Here is a 12,298-nt window from a genome sequence, read left to right as displayed (position 1 = left end):
AAATTTCATTGAGGTATTTATGGTTGATTTTTCTATTTTTGGTATTTCTTTTGAATCCTATCTTAAGCATTTGTCCCTAGTCTTGAAATGGTATCAAGAGTCAAAATTTGTTTTAAATTGGGAGAAATGTCACTTTATGGTTACAGAACGTATTGTTCTTGGACACCAAATTTCAAGCAAGAGGATTGAGGTTGACAAGGCTAAGGTTGAGATAATTGAAAAATTACCACCACCAACGAATTCTAAGGCAGTTAGAAATTTCTTGGGTCATGCAGGATTTTACAGAAGGATTATAAAAAGGACTTTTCTAAAATTTCTAAACTTTTGAGCAACCTCTTGGTTGCGAATTTTCCTTTTATTTGTTATAATGGCTGTCTGCATGCCTTTGAAACTCTAAAAATAAACCTTGTCTCTGCTCCCATCATAGCTCCTCCAAAGTGGAATTTACCATTTGAGTTAATGTGTGATGCTAGTGATTATTCCATTGGAGCTGTCTTGGGGCAAAGATAGAACAAGCTTATGCACCTCATTTACTATACCAGTAAGGTATTGAATGACGCTTGGTGCACGAAATTGTGATCAATACTTTTCACAAATCAAATAATCCCCGGTAATGAATCCAAAAACTTGGTGTCCAATACCATGGCATAAACACAACTTCGCACAACTAACCAGCAAGTGTACTGGGTCGTCCAAGTAATAAACTTTACGCGAGTAAGGGTCGATCCCACAGAGATTGTTGGTATGAAGCAAGCTATAGTCACCTTGTAAATCTTAGTCAGGCAAACTCAAATGGGTATGGTGATAAACGCATAAAACATAAAGATAAAGATAGAAATACTTATGTAATTCATTGGTAGGAATTTCAGATAAGCGTATGAAGATGCCTTCCCTTCCGTCTCTCTGCTCTCCTACTGTCTTCATCCAATCCTTCTTCCTCCTTTCCATGGCAAGCTTAAGCAAGGGTTTCACCGTTGTCAGTGGCTACCTCCCATCCTCTCAGTGGAAATGTTCAACGCACCCTGTCACGGCACGGCTATCCATCTGTCGGTTCTCGATCAGGCCGGAATAGAATCCAGTGATTCTTTTGCGTCTGTCACTAACGCCCCGCCCTCAGGAGTTTGAAGCACGTCACAGTCATTCAATCATTGAATCCTACTCAGAATACCACAGACAAGGTTAGACCTTCCGGATTCTCTTGATTGCCGCCATCAGTTCTAGCCTACACCACGAAGATTCCGGTTAAAGAATCCAAGAGATATTCACCCAATCGAAGGTAGAACGGAGGTGGTTGTCAGTCACACGTTCATAGGTGAGAATGATGATGAGTGTCACGGATCATCACATTCATCAAGTTGAAGAACAAGTGATATCTTAGAACAAGAACAAGCGGAATTGAATAGAAGAACAATAGTAATTGCATTAATACTCGAGGTACAGCAGAGCTCCACACCTCAATCTATGGTGTGTAGAAACTCCACCGTTGAAAATACATAAGAACCAGGTCTAGGCATGGCCGAATGGCCAGCCTCCCAATGATCTAAGATAGCATAAAATGAAGATAGCTACCAAGATGTCTCAATACAATAGTAAAAGGTCCTACTTATAGAAAACTAGTAGCCTAGGGTGTACAGAGATGAGTAAAAGATATAAAAATCCACTTCCGAGCCCACTTGGTGTGTGCTTGGGCTGAGCAATGAAGCATTTTCGTGTAGAGACTCTTCTTGGAGTTAAACGCCAGCTTTTATGCCAGTTTGGGCGTTTAACTCCCATTTTGGTGCCAGTTCCGGCGTTTAACGCTGGGATTTCTGAGGGTGACTTTGAACGCCGGTTTAGGCCATCAAATCTTGGGTAAAGTATGGACTATCATATATTGCTGGAAAGCCCAGGATGTCTACTTTTCAACGCCGTTGAGAGCGCGCCAATTGGGCTTCTGTAGCTCCAGAAAATCCACTTCGAGTGCAGGGAGGGCAGAATCCAACAGCATCTGCAGTCCTTTTCAGTCTCTGAATCAGATTTTTGCTCAGGTCCCTCAATTTCAGCCAGAAAATACCTGAAATCACAGGAAAACACACAAACTCATAGTAAAGTCCAGAAAAGTGAATTTTAACTAAAAACTAATAAAAATATACTAAAAACTAACTAGATCATACTAAAAACATACTAAAAACAATGCCAAAAGCGTACAAATTATCCGCTCATCAACGCTCAAAAGAATTATACAACCACAGAAAAGGAATTACTAGTTGTTGTGTATGTCTTTGACAAGTTTAGATCCTATTTAATTGGTTCCAAGGTTATTGTTTATACTGACTGGTGCACGAAATTGCAATCACACTTGCAATTCCGCACAACTAACCAGCAAGTGCACTGGGTCGTCCAAGTAATACCTTACGTGAGTAAGGGTCGATCCCACGGAGGTTGTCGGCTTGAAGCAAGCTATGGTTACCTTGTAACTCTTAGTCATGAGATTATCAATGAAAAGGGTTTTGGTTGCAATAAAATAAAAGAGCATGAAATAAAAAGTACTTGTGATTCAATAATGGAGAACAGGTTGGAGTTTTGGAGATGCTCTGTCATCTGGATCTCTGCTTTCCTACTGTCTTCTTCTTCACGCACGCAAGGCTTCTTCCATGGCAAACTGTGTGTAGGGTGTCACCGTTATCAATGGCTACTTCCCATCTTCTCAGTGAAAATGGTCCATGTGCGCTGTCACCGCACGGCTAATCATCTGTCGGTTCTCGATCATATTGGAATAGGATCCAGTGATCCTTTTGCGTCTATCACTATGCCCAACACTCGCAAGTTTGAAGCTCGTCATAGTCATCCCTTTCTAGATCCTACTCAAAATACCACAGACAAGGTTTAGACTTTCCGAATCCCAGGAATGGCCGCCAATAATCCTAGCTTATACCACGAAGACTCCGATCTTTCGGAATGGAGGCTAAGAGATATACATTCAATCTAAGATAGAATGGTGATGAGTGTCACGGATCATCACATTCATCATATTTAAGTAAGAATGAATATCTTAGAACAGAAGTAAGCGTGATTGAATAGAAAACAATGGTAATTGTATTAATCCATTGAGACACAGCAAAGCTCCTCACCCCAACAATGGGGTTTAGAGACTCATGCCGTAGAGATACAATGTAAAATGTGAAAATGTCATGAGGTACAAAATAAATCTCTAAAGGTAGTTTTTATACTCAACTAGTAACCTAGTTTACAGAAAATGAGTAAACTAAGATAGGTAGTGCAGAAATCCACTTCTTGGGCCCACTTGGTGTGTGCTTGGGTTGAGCATTGAAGCTTTCACGTGCATAGGCTGTTCCTGGAGTTAAACGCCAGCTTTTGTGCCAATTTGAGCGTTTAACTCCAACTTTTATGCCAGCTCTGGCGTTTTGACGCTAGAAAAGGGCAGAGAGCTGGCGTTTTGACGCCAATATACGTCATCAAAACTCACTCAAAGTATGGACTATTATATATTGCTGGAAAGCTCTGGATGTCTATGTTCCAACGCAATTGGAAGTGCACCATTTGAAGTTTGTAGCTCTAGAAAATTCACTTTCGAGTGCAGGGAGTTCAGAATCCAACAGCATATGCAGTCCTTCTTCAGCCTCTGAATCAGATTTTCGCTCAGGTCCCTCAATTTCAGCCAGAAAATACCTAAAATTACAAAAAAATACACAAACTCATAGTAAAGTCTAGAAATATGATTTTTGGATAAAAACTAATAAAAGTATACTAAAAAGTGGCTAAATCCTACTAAAAACTATATGAAAATATCCCCAAAAAGCGTATAAAATATCCGCTCATCACTGACCATGTTGCTCTTAAGTACCTTCTAACCAAGCAGGATTCTAAACCAAGATTGCTCAGGTGGATGATGCTTCTTCAGAAGTTTGACATTGAGATAAAGGATAAAAAGGGTCAGAAAATTAAGTGGCTGACCACCTTTTTCAGATTGAGCTTGGAGAAGAAATGCAGCCACCCACTGCTGTGACTGAGACATTTTCAAATGAGCAACTCTTCCTGATTCAGAGAGCTCCGTGGTTTTCAGATATTGCAAACTACAAAGCCATAAGGTTCATCCCCAAGGAGTACACTAAACAACAAATTAAAAAGCTTTTAAGTGATGCAAAGTACTACTTGTGGGAAGAACCTTATCATTTAAGAGATGCTCATATGGAATTATCTGGCGCTGTGTCTCAGATGAGGAAACACAACAATTCCTCTGGCATTATCATGGTTGTGAGTATGGAGGCCACTTTGGTGGTGAAAGGACGGCTACTAAGGTTTTTCAGAGTGGTTTTTATTGGCCAACTCTCTTTAGAGACTCCAGAGCATTTGTGAAAAGCTGTGACAAATGCCAGAGAGCAAGCAATCTCCTGCCAACCATGAAATGCCACAGCAGAAAATTCTAGAAATTGAGTTATTTGATGTGTGTGGTATTAATTTCATGGGGACTCATCCACCCTCATACTCGAATGCTTATATCTTAGTGGCGGTTAATTATGTGTCCAAGTGGGTGAAAGCTGTGGCTTTTCCCACTAATGATGCCAAAGTGGTGATGAGCTTCTTGTAGAAATATATTTTCAGCCAGTTTGGTGTCTGGAGGACACTTATTAGTGATGGAGAAAGCCACTTCTGCAACAGACAGTTAGACTCACTTCTGCAGAGATATGAAGTCTGTCATAAGGTGGCAACTCCTTAACACCCACAGACAAGTGGACAGGTTGAAGTCTCTAACAGGGAACTCAAGAGGATCCTGGAGAAGATTATGAGTACTTCATGGAAAGACCGAGTAAGTGATGAGCGGATAATTTATACGCTTTTTGGCATTATTTTTAGATAGTTTTTAGTATGATTTAGTTAGTTTTTAGTATATTTTTATTAGTTTTTAAGTAAAATTCACATTTCTGGACTTTACTATGAGTTTGTGTATTTTTCTGTGATTTTAGATATTTTCTGTCTGAAATTAAGGGACCTGAGCAAAAATCTGATTCAGAGGCTGAAAGAGGACTGCTGATGCTGTTGAATTCTGACCTCCCTGCACTCGAAATGAATTTTTTGGAGCTACAGAACTTCAAATGGTGCGATCTTAATTGCGTTGGAAAGTAGACATCCAGGGCTTTCCAGCAATATATAATAGTTCATACTTTGCCTGAGTTTAGATGATGCAAACTGGCGTTTAACGCCATCTTTCTGCCTTATTCTGGCATTAAACGCCAGAACAAGTTGCAAGCTAGAGTCAAACGCCAGAAACAAGTTACAAACTGGTGTTTAACTCCAAGTGAAGTCTCTACACATGAAAACTTTAATGCTCAGCCCAAGCACACACCAAGTGGGCCCGGAAGTAGATTTCTGCATCATTTACTTATTTCTGTAAACCCTAGTAACTAGTTTAGTATAAATAGAATTTTTTACTATTTTATTAGACATCATCTTGGGATTATCCTTAGATCATCTTTTGATCATCCTTTGATCTCTTGATCACGTTTTGGGGCTGGCCATTCGGCCATGCCTGGACCTTCATCACTTATGTATTTTCAACGGTGGAGTTTCTACACACCATAGATTAAGGTGTGGAGCTCTGCTGTTCCTCGAGTATTAATGCAAAGTACTATTGTTCTTCTATTTAATTCAAGCTTATTCTTATTCTAAGATGTTCACTCGCACTTCAACCTGATGAATGTGATGATCCGTGACACTCATCACCATTCTCACTTATGAACGTGTGCCTGACAAACACTTCCGTTCTACCTGCGAAAGCTAGAGTGTGTATCTCTTGGATTCCTGGTCCACGACGCATGGTTGCCTCTCCTGAAAACAGAGCCTTCCATTCCGTGAGATCAGAGTCTTCGTGGTATAAGCTAGAATCAATTGGCAACATTCTTGAGATTTGAAAAGTCTAAACCTTGTCTGTGATATTCCGAGTAGGATCTGGGATGGGATGACTGTGACGAGCTTCAAACTCATGACTGTTGGGCGTAGTGACAGACGCAAAAGGATCATTGGATCTTATTCCAACACAAGTGAGAACTGACAGATGATTAGCCCTATGTAACCCGTAGTTGGACCATTTTCACTGAGAGGATGGACGGTAGCTATTGACAACGGTGATCCCCCTACATACAGCTTGCCATAGAAAGGAGTATGAAAGATTGGATGAAGGCAGTAGGAAAGCAGAGATTCAGAAGGAATAACGCATCTCTATACGCTTATCTGAAATTTCCACCAATGAATTACATAAGTATCTCTATCTTTATTTTCTGAATCCGCCTGACTGAGATTTTCAAGATGATCATAGCTTGCTTCAAGCCGACAATCTCCGTGGGATCGACCCTTACTCACGTAAGGTTTATTACTTGGACGACCCAGTGCGTTTGCTGGTTAGTTGTGCGAAGTTGTGAAAAAGAGTTGATATTACAATTGTGCGTACCAAGTTGTTGGCGCCATTGAGATCACAATTTCGTGCACCAAGTTTTTGGCACCGTTGTCGGAGATTGTTCGAGTTTGGACAATTGACGGTTCATCTTGTTGCTCATATTAGGTAATTTTCTTCTTGTTTCAACCTTGATTTTATATTCAAAAAGTTTTCAAAAATCTTTCAAAATTTTTCTTCTTTTTCATTTTTTCCAAAATAATTTTTGAAAAATCCAAAAAAAAAAATAGTAAAATCATAAAAAAATCCAAAAAGATTAATAAAATCATAAAAACCAAAAATCTTGTGTTTCTTGTTTGAGTCTAGTGTCAAATTTTTAGTTTGGTGTCAATTGCATGCTTTTATTTTCCTAAAATTTTCGAAAACTCATGCATGGTGTTCTTCATGATCTTCAAGTTATTCTTGGTAAGTCTTCTTGTTTGATCTTCATATTTTCTTGTTTTGTGTCTTTTGTTGTTTTTCATATGAATTTTTGCATTCATAGTGTCTAAACATGAAAAATCTCTAAGTTTGGTGTCTTGCATATTTTTCTTTTCTTGAAAATTTTTCAAAAATAAGTTCTTGATGTTCATCATGATCTTCAAAGTGTTCTTAGTGTTCATCTTGACATTCATATTGTTCTTGCATGCTTCATTTGTTTTAATCCAAAATTTTCATGTCTTGAGTCATTTTGTTATTTTTCTCTTTCCACATTAAAATTCAAAAAAAATATATCTTTTCCTTATTTCACTCATAAATTTTGAAATCTTTGGGTTGACTTAGTCAAAAATTTTTAAAATAAGTTGTTTCTTGTTAGTCAAGTCAAGATTTCAATTTCAAAAATTTATCTCTTCAAAATCTTTTTCAAAATCAAATCTTTTCTTTTTCCTTTTATTATTTTCAAAAATTCTTTAAAATTAATTTTCAAAAATCTTTTTCTTAATTTTATCTTCTATTTTCGAAATTATTACTAACATTTAAGGATTTGATTCAAAAATTTCAAGCTTGTTACTTTCTTGTTAAGAAAGATTCAAACTTTAATTTTTAGAATCATATATTTTGATTTCTTGTGAGTCAAGTCATTAATTCTGATTTTAAAAATTAAATTTTTTTCAAAATAAATTTCAATAATATCTTTTCAAACATATCTTTTTCAAATCATATCTTTTTCAAACTTTAATTTCAAAATATCTTTTTCTAACTTCTTATCTTTTCAAAATTAATTTCAAAATCTTTTTCAAAACCACCTAACTAATTCTCTCTCTTCTAATTTTCGAAAATCACCTTCCTCTTTTTCAAAAAATCTTTTTAATTAACTAATTGATTTAAATTCTAATTTTATCTCTTCTAACTCTTTCGAAAATTGCTAACCCATTTTTCAAAATAATTTTTGAATTTTTCTCTCTCACCTCTTTCTAATTATTTTATTTATCTACTAACACTTTTCTTCTACTCATAATTCGAACCCTCTTCTCTTCTCTCTCTGTGTTCGAATTTTTTCTCCTCTATTCTTCTTCTCTTCTACTCACATAAAGAAATCTCTATACTGTGATATAGAGGATTCCTCTTCCTTTCTGTTCTCTTTTTTTTCATATGAGCAGGAGCAAGGACAAGGACATTCTTATTGAAGTAGATCCTGAACCTGAAAGGACTCTGAAAAAGAAGCTAAGAGAAGCTAAAGCATAACAATCCAGAGAAAACCTTACAGAGAATCTCGAAAAAGAAGGAGACATGGCTGAACCCATCAACAATGCAAGGAAGATGCTTAGTGACTTTACTGCACTGATGAGCGGATAATTTGTATACTTTTTGGCATTGTTTTTAGTGTGTTTTTAGTATGATCTAGTTAGTTTTTAGTATATTTTTATTAGTTTTTAGTTAAAATTCACTTTTCTGGACTTTACTATGAGTTTGTGTGTTTTTCTGTGATTTCAGGTATTTTCTGGCTGAAATTGAGGGACCTGAGCAAAAATCTGATTCAGAGACTAAAAAGGACTGCAGATGCTGTTGGATTCTGACCTCCCTGCACTCGAAGTGGATTTTCTGGAGCTACAGAAGCCCAATTGGCGCGCTCTCAACGGCATTGGAAAATAGACATCCTGGGCTTTCCAGCAATATATGATAGTTCATACTTTGCCCAAGATTTGATGGCCCAAACTGGCGTTCAAAGTCACCCTCAGAAATTTCAGCGTTAAACGCCGGAACTGGCACCAAAATGGGAGTTAAACGCCCAAACTGGCACTAAAGCTGGCGTTTAACTCCAAGAGAAGTCTTTGCACGAAAATGCTTCATTGCTCAGCCCAAGCACACACCAAGTGGGCTCGGAAGTGGATTTTTATGTCATTTACTCATTTCTGTAAACCTTAGGCTACTAGTTTTCTATAAGTAGGACCTTTTACTATTGTATTTGAATCTTTTGATCACTTTAGATCTCTAGATCATCTTTGGACGTCTAGTTCTTAGATCACTGGGAGGCTGGCCTCACGGCCATGCCTAGACCTTGTTCTTATGTATTTTCAACGGTGGAGCTTCTACACACCATAGATTAAGGTGTGGAGCTCTGCTGTACCTCGAGTATTAATGCGATTACTATTGTTCTTCCATTCAATTCCGCTTGTTCTTGTTCTAAGATATCACTTGTTCTTCAACTTGATGAATGTGATGATCCATGACACTCATCATCATTCTCACCTATGAACGTGTGACTGACAACCACCTCCGTTCTACCTTCGATTGGGTGAATATCTCTTGGATTCCTGATTGCACGATGCATGGTTGATCGCCTGACAACTGAGTGCTCGTCTGACAAACGAGCCAACCATTCCGTGAGATCAGAGTCTTCGTGGTATAGGCTAGAACTGATGGCGGCGTTCAAGAGAATCCGGAAGGTCTAACCTTGTCTGTGGTATTCTGAGTAGGATTCAATGATTGAATGACTGTGACGTGCTTCAAACTCCTAGCAGGCGGGGCGTTAGTGACAGACGCAAAAGAATCGATGGATTCTATTCCGGCCTGACCGAGAACCGACAGATGATTACCCATGCTGTGACAGAGCATAGGCAGCGTTTTCACTGAGAGGATGGGAGGTAGCCATTGACAACGGTGAAACCCTACATAAGCTTGCCATGGAAAGGAGTAAGAAGGATTGGATGAAGACTGTAGGAAAGCAGAGAGACGGAAGGGAAGGCATCTTCATGCGCTTATCTGAAGTTCCTACCAATGAATTGCATAAGTACCTCTATCTTTATCTTATTGTTATTTTCGTTCATCATCATATCAATTGAGTTTGCCTGACTAAGATTTACAAGATGACCATAGCTTGCTTCATACTAACAATCTCCGTGGGATCGACCCTTACTCGCGTAAGGTTTATTACTTGGACGACCCAGTGCACTTGCTGGTTAGTTGTGCGAAGTTGTGTAATGCCATGGTATTGAACACCAAGTTTTTGGGGTTCATGTCCGGGGATTATGAGAGTTGTGAAAAGTATTGTTCACAATTTCGCGCACCAAGTTTTTGGCGCCGTTGCCGGGGATTGTTCAGTTTGGACAACTGACGGTTCATCTTGTTGCTTAGATTAGGTATTTTTTTTTTCTTCAGAGTTCTTAAGAATGAATTCTAGTGTTTCAAGGTGATGTTCTTATCATCACCAAAGCTGATTGATCTTCATCAATTTAGCTCTTGAATGCAATGTTCTGCTGAAGCTTGGCTGACCATGTCTAATTCCTTTAGACTGAAGCTTTAGACTAAACATTGCATGATTCCTGGAATTCTCATTAAGAATTTTGATAACTTTTTCCACTTTATTTTCGAAAAAAAAAATCATAAAATCCAAAAATTTCTTGTTTGAGTCTAGTGTCTCATGATAAGTTTGGTGTCAACTGCATGCATCCATTCATGTGTTCTTAAGGATCTTCAAATAATTCTTGATGATTTCTTACTCTGATCTTTGAATTCTTTTGACTTGAGTGTTTATGTGTCTCATATGCATTTTCATTAGTGTCAGTAGTATACAAACTGCTAAGTTTGGTGTCTTGCATGCATTGTTATTTGATTTTAGTTGCATTTTGATTATTCCTTATTATTAAAAATCCAAAAATATTTTTAATTTGTGTCTTTTCAAGTCAATAATACAGAGAATTGAAGATTCAGAACATTCTGCAGAGGAATTGCACAGAAAAAGTTGGGCGTTCAAAACGCCCAGTAAGGAAGATAGACTGGCGTTTAAACGCCAGCCAGGGTACCTGGTTGGGCGTTTAACGCCCAAAAAGGTATAGTTTTGGGCGTTAAACGCCAGAATGTGCACCATTCTGGGCGTTTAACGCCAGGATGGCACAAGGGGGAAGATTTTGTTTTCAAAATCAGATTTTTTTTAAGTTTTCAAAGTTTTTCAAAATCAAATCTTTTTCAAATCAATTTTTCAATCAAATCTTTTTCAAAATCAATTTCTTTCCATTTTCAAAGATACTTACTATCAATTAATGATTTGATTCAACATTTCAATTATGCTGCCTTTTCTGTTGAGAAAGGTTTAATGTTTGAATCATATCTTTTCTTGTTAGCCAAGTTTTTAATTTTCAAAATCAAATCTTTTTAAAATGTTTTTCAAATCATATTTTCTTAACCACATCTTTTTCAAAATAATTTTCAATCAAATCTCTTTGATTTCTAATTTCAAAATCTTTTTCAAAAAAAAAAAACACTTCACTTCTTTCCCACTTTCATTTTCGAAAATTAAGTGATGTTTTTCAAAAATGTTTTCAAAATTTTCACTTAATTTTCGAAAATCACTTCCCTTCTTCTCACATCCTTCTATTTATGGACTAACACTATTCCTTAATGCAAAATTCGAACTCCATCTTCTGTGATAAGTTCGAATTTTCTACTTCTGTCTTCTACTCTTCTTTTCCTCTGACACTTCAAAGAATCTCTATACTGTGACATAGAGGATTCCACATTTCTTGTTCTCTTCTCTTTCTTATGAGTAGGAGCAAAGACAAAGGCATTCTTGTTGAGGCTGATCCTGAACCTGAAAGGACCTTGAAGAGAAAGCTAAGAGAAGCCAAAGCACAACTCTCTTTAGAGGACCTGACCGAATTCTTCAAAGAAGAAGAACACATGGCAGCCGAAAACAACAATGCCAACAATGCAAGGAAGGTGTTGGGTGACTTTACTGCACCTACTCCCGATTTTTATGGGAGAAGCATCTCTATCCCTGCCATTGGAGCAAACAACTTTGAGCTTAAGCCTCAATTAGTTTCTCTAATGCAACAGAATTGCAAGTTCCATGGACTTCCACTGGAAGATCCTCATCAGTTTTTAGCTGAGTTCTTGCAAATCTGTGACACTGTCAAGACTAATGGGGTTGACCCTGAGGTCTACAGACTTATGCTATTCCCTTTTGCTGTAAGAGACAGAGCTAGGACATGGTTGGACTCACAACCTAAAGAAAGCCTGGACTCTTGGGAAAAGCTAGTCAATGCCTTCTTGGCAAAGTTCTTTCCACCTCAAAAATTGAGTAAGCTTAGAGTGGAAGTCTAAACCTTCAGACAGAAGGAAGGAGAATCCCTCTATGAAGCTTGGGAAAAATACAAACAATTAATCAGAAAGTGTCCTTCTGATATGCTTTCTGAATGGAGCATCATAGGTATTTTCTATGATGGTCTCTCTGAACTATCCAAGATGTCTTTGGATAGCTCTGCAGGAGGATCTCTTCATTTGAAGAAGACGCCTACTGAAGCTCAAGAACTGATTGAAATGGTTGCAAATAACCAATTCATGTACACTTCTGAAAGAAATCCTGTGAACAATGGGACTAGTCAGAAGAAAGGAATTCTTGAGATTGACACTCTGAATGCCATATTGGCTCAG

At 37.8% G+C, this 12,298-nt stretch overlaps 1 non-coding gene across 1 annotated transcript; it reads right to left on the bottom strand.

Annotated features, from left to right (window-relative positions):
• Window positions 1–11,947: 11,947 nt before the first annotated feature.
• LOC112799238 (small nucleolar RNA R71) lies at window positions 11,948–12,055 on the bottom strand. Its single transcript, XR_003200813.1, has one exon. It is a non-coding gene; the product is annotated as a small nucleolar RNA R71 (small nucleolar RNA).
• Window positions 12,056–12,298: the final 243 nt, after the last annotated feature.

This window comes from Arachis hypogaea, chromosome 4 (assembly GCF_003086295.3).
Source record: "Arachis hypogaea cultivar Tifrunner chromosome 4, arahy.Tifrunner.gnm2.J5K5, whole genome shotgun sequence".
Classification (NCBI taxonomy): Eukaryota; Viridiplantae; Streptophyta; class Magnoliopsida; order Fabales; family Fabaceae; genus Arachis; species Arachis hypogaea.
This window is presented reverse-complemented; position numbering and strand designations above follow the sequence as displayed.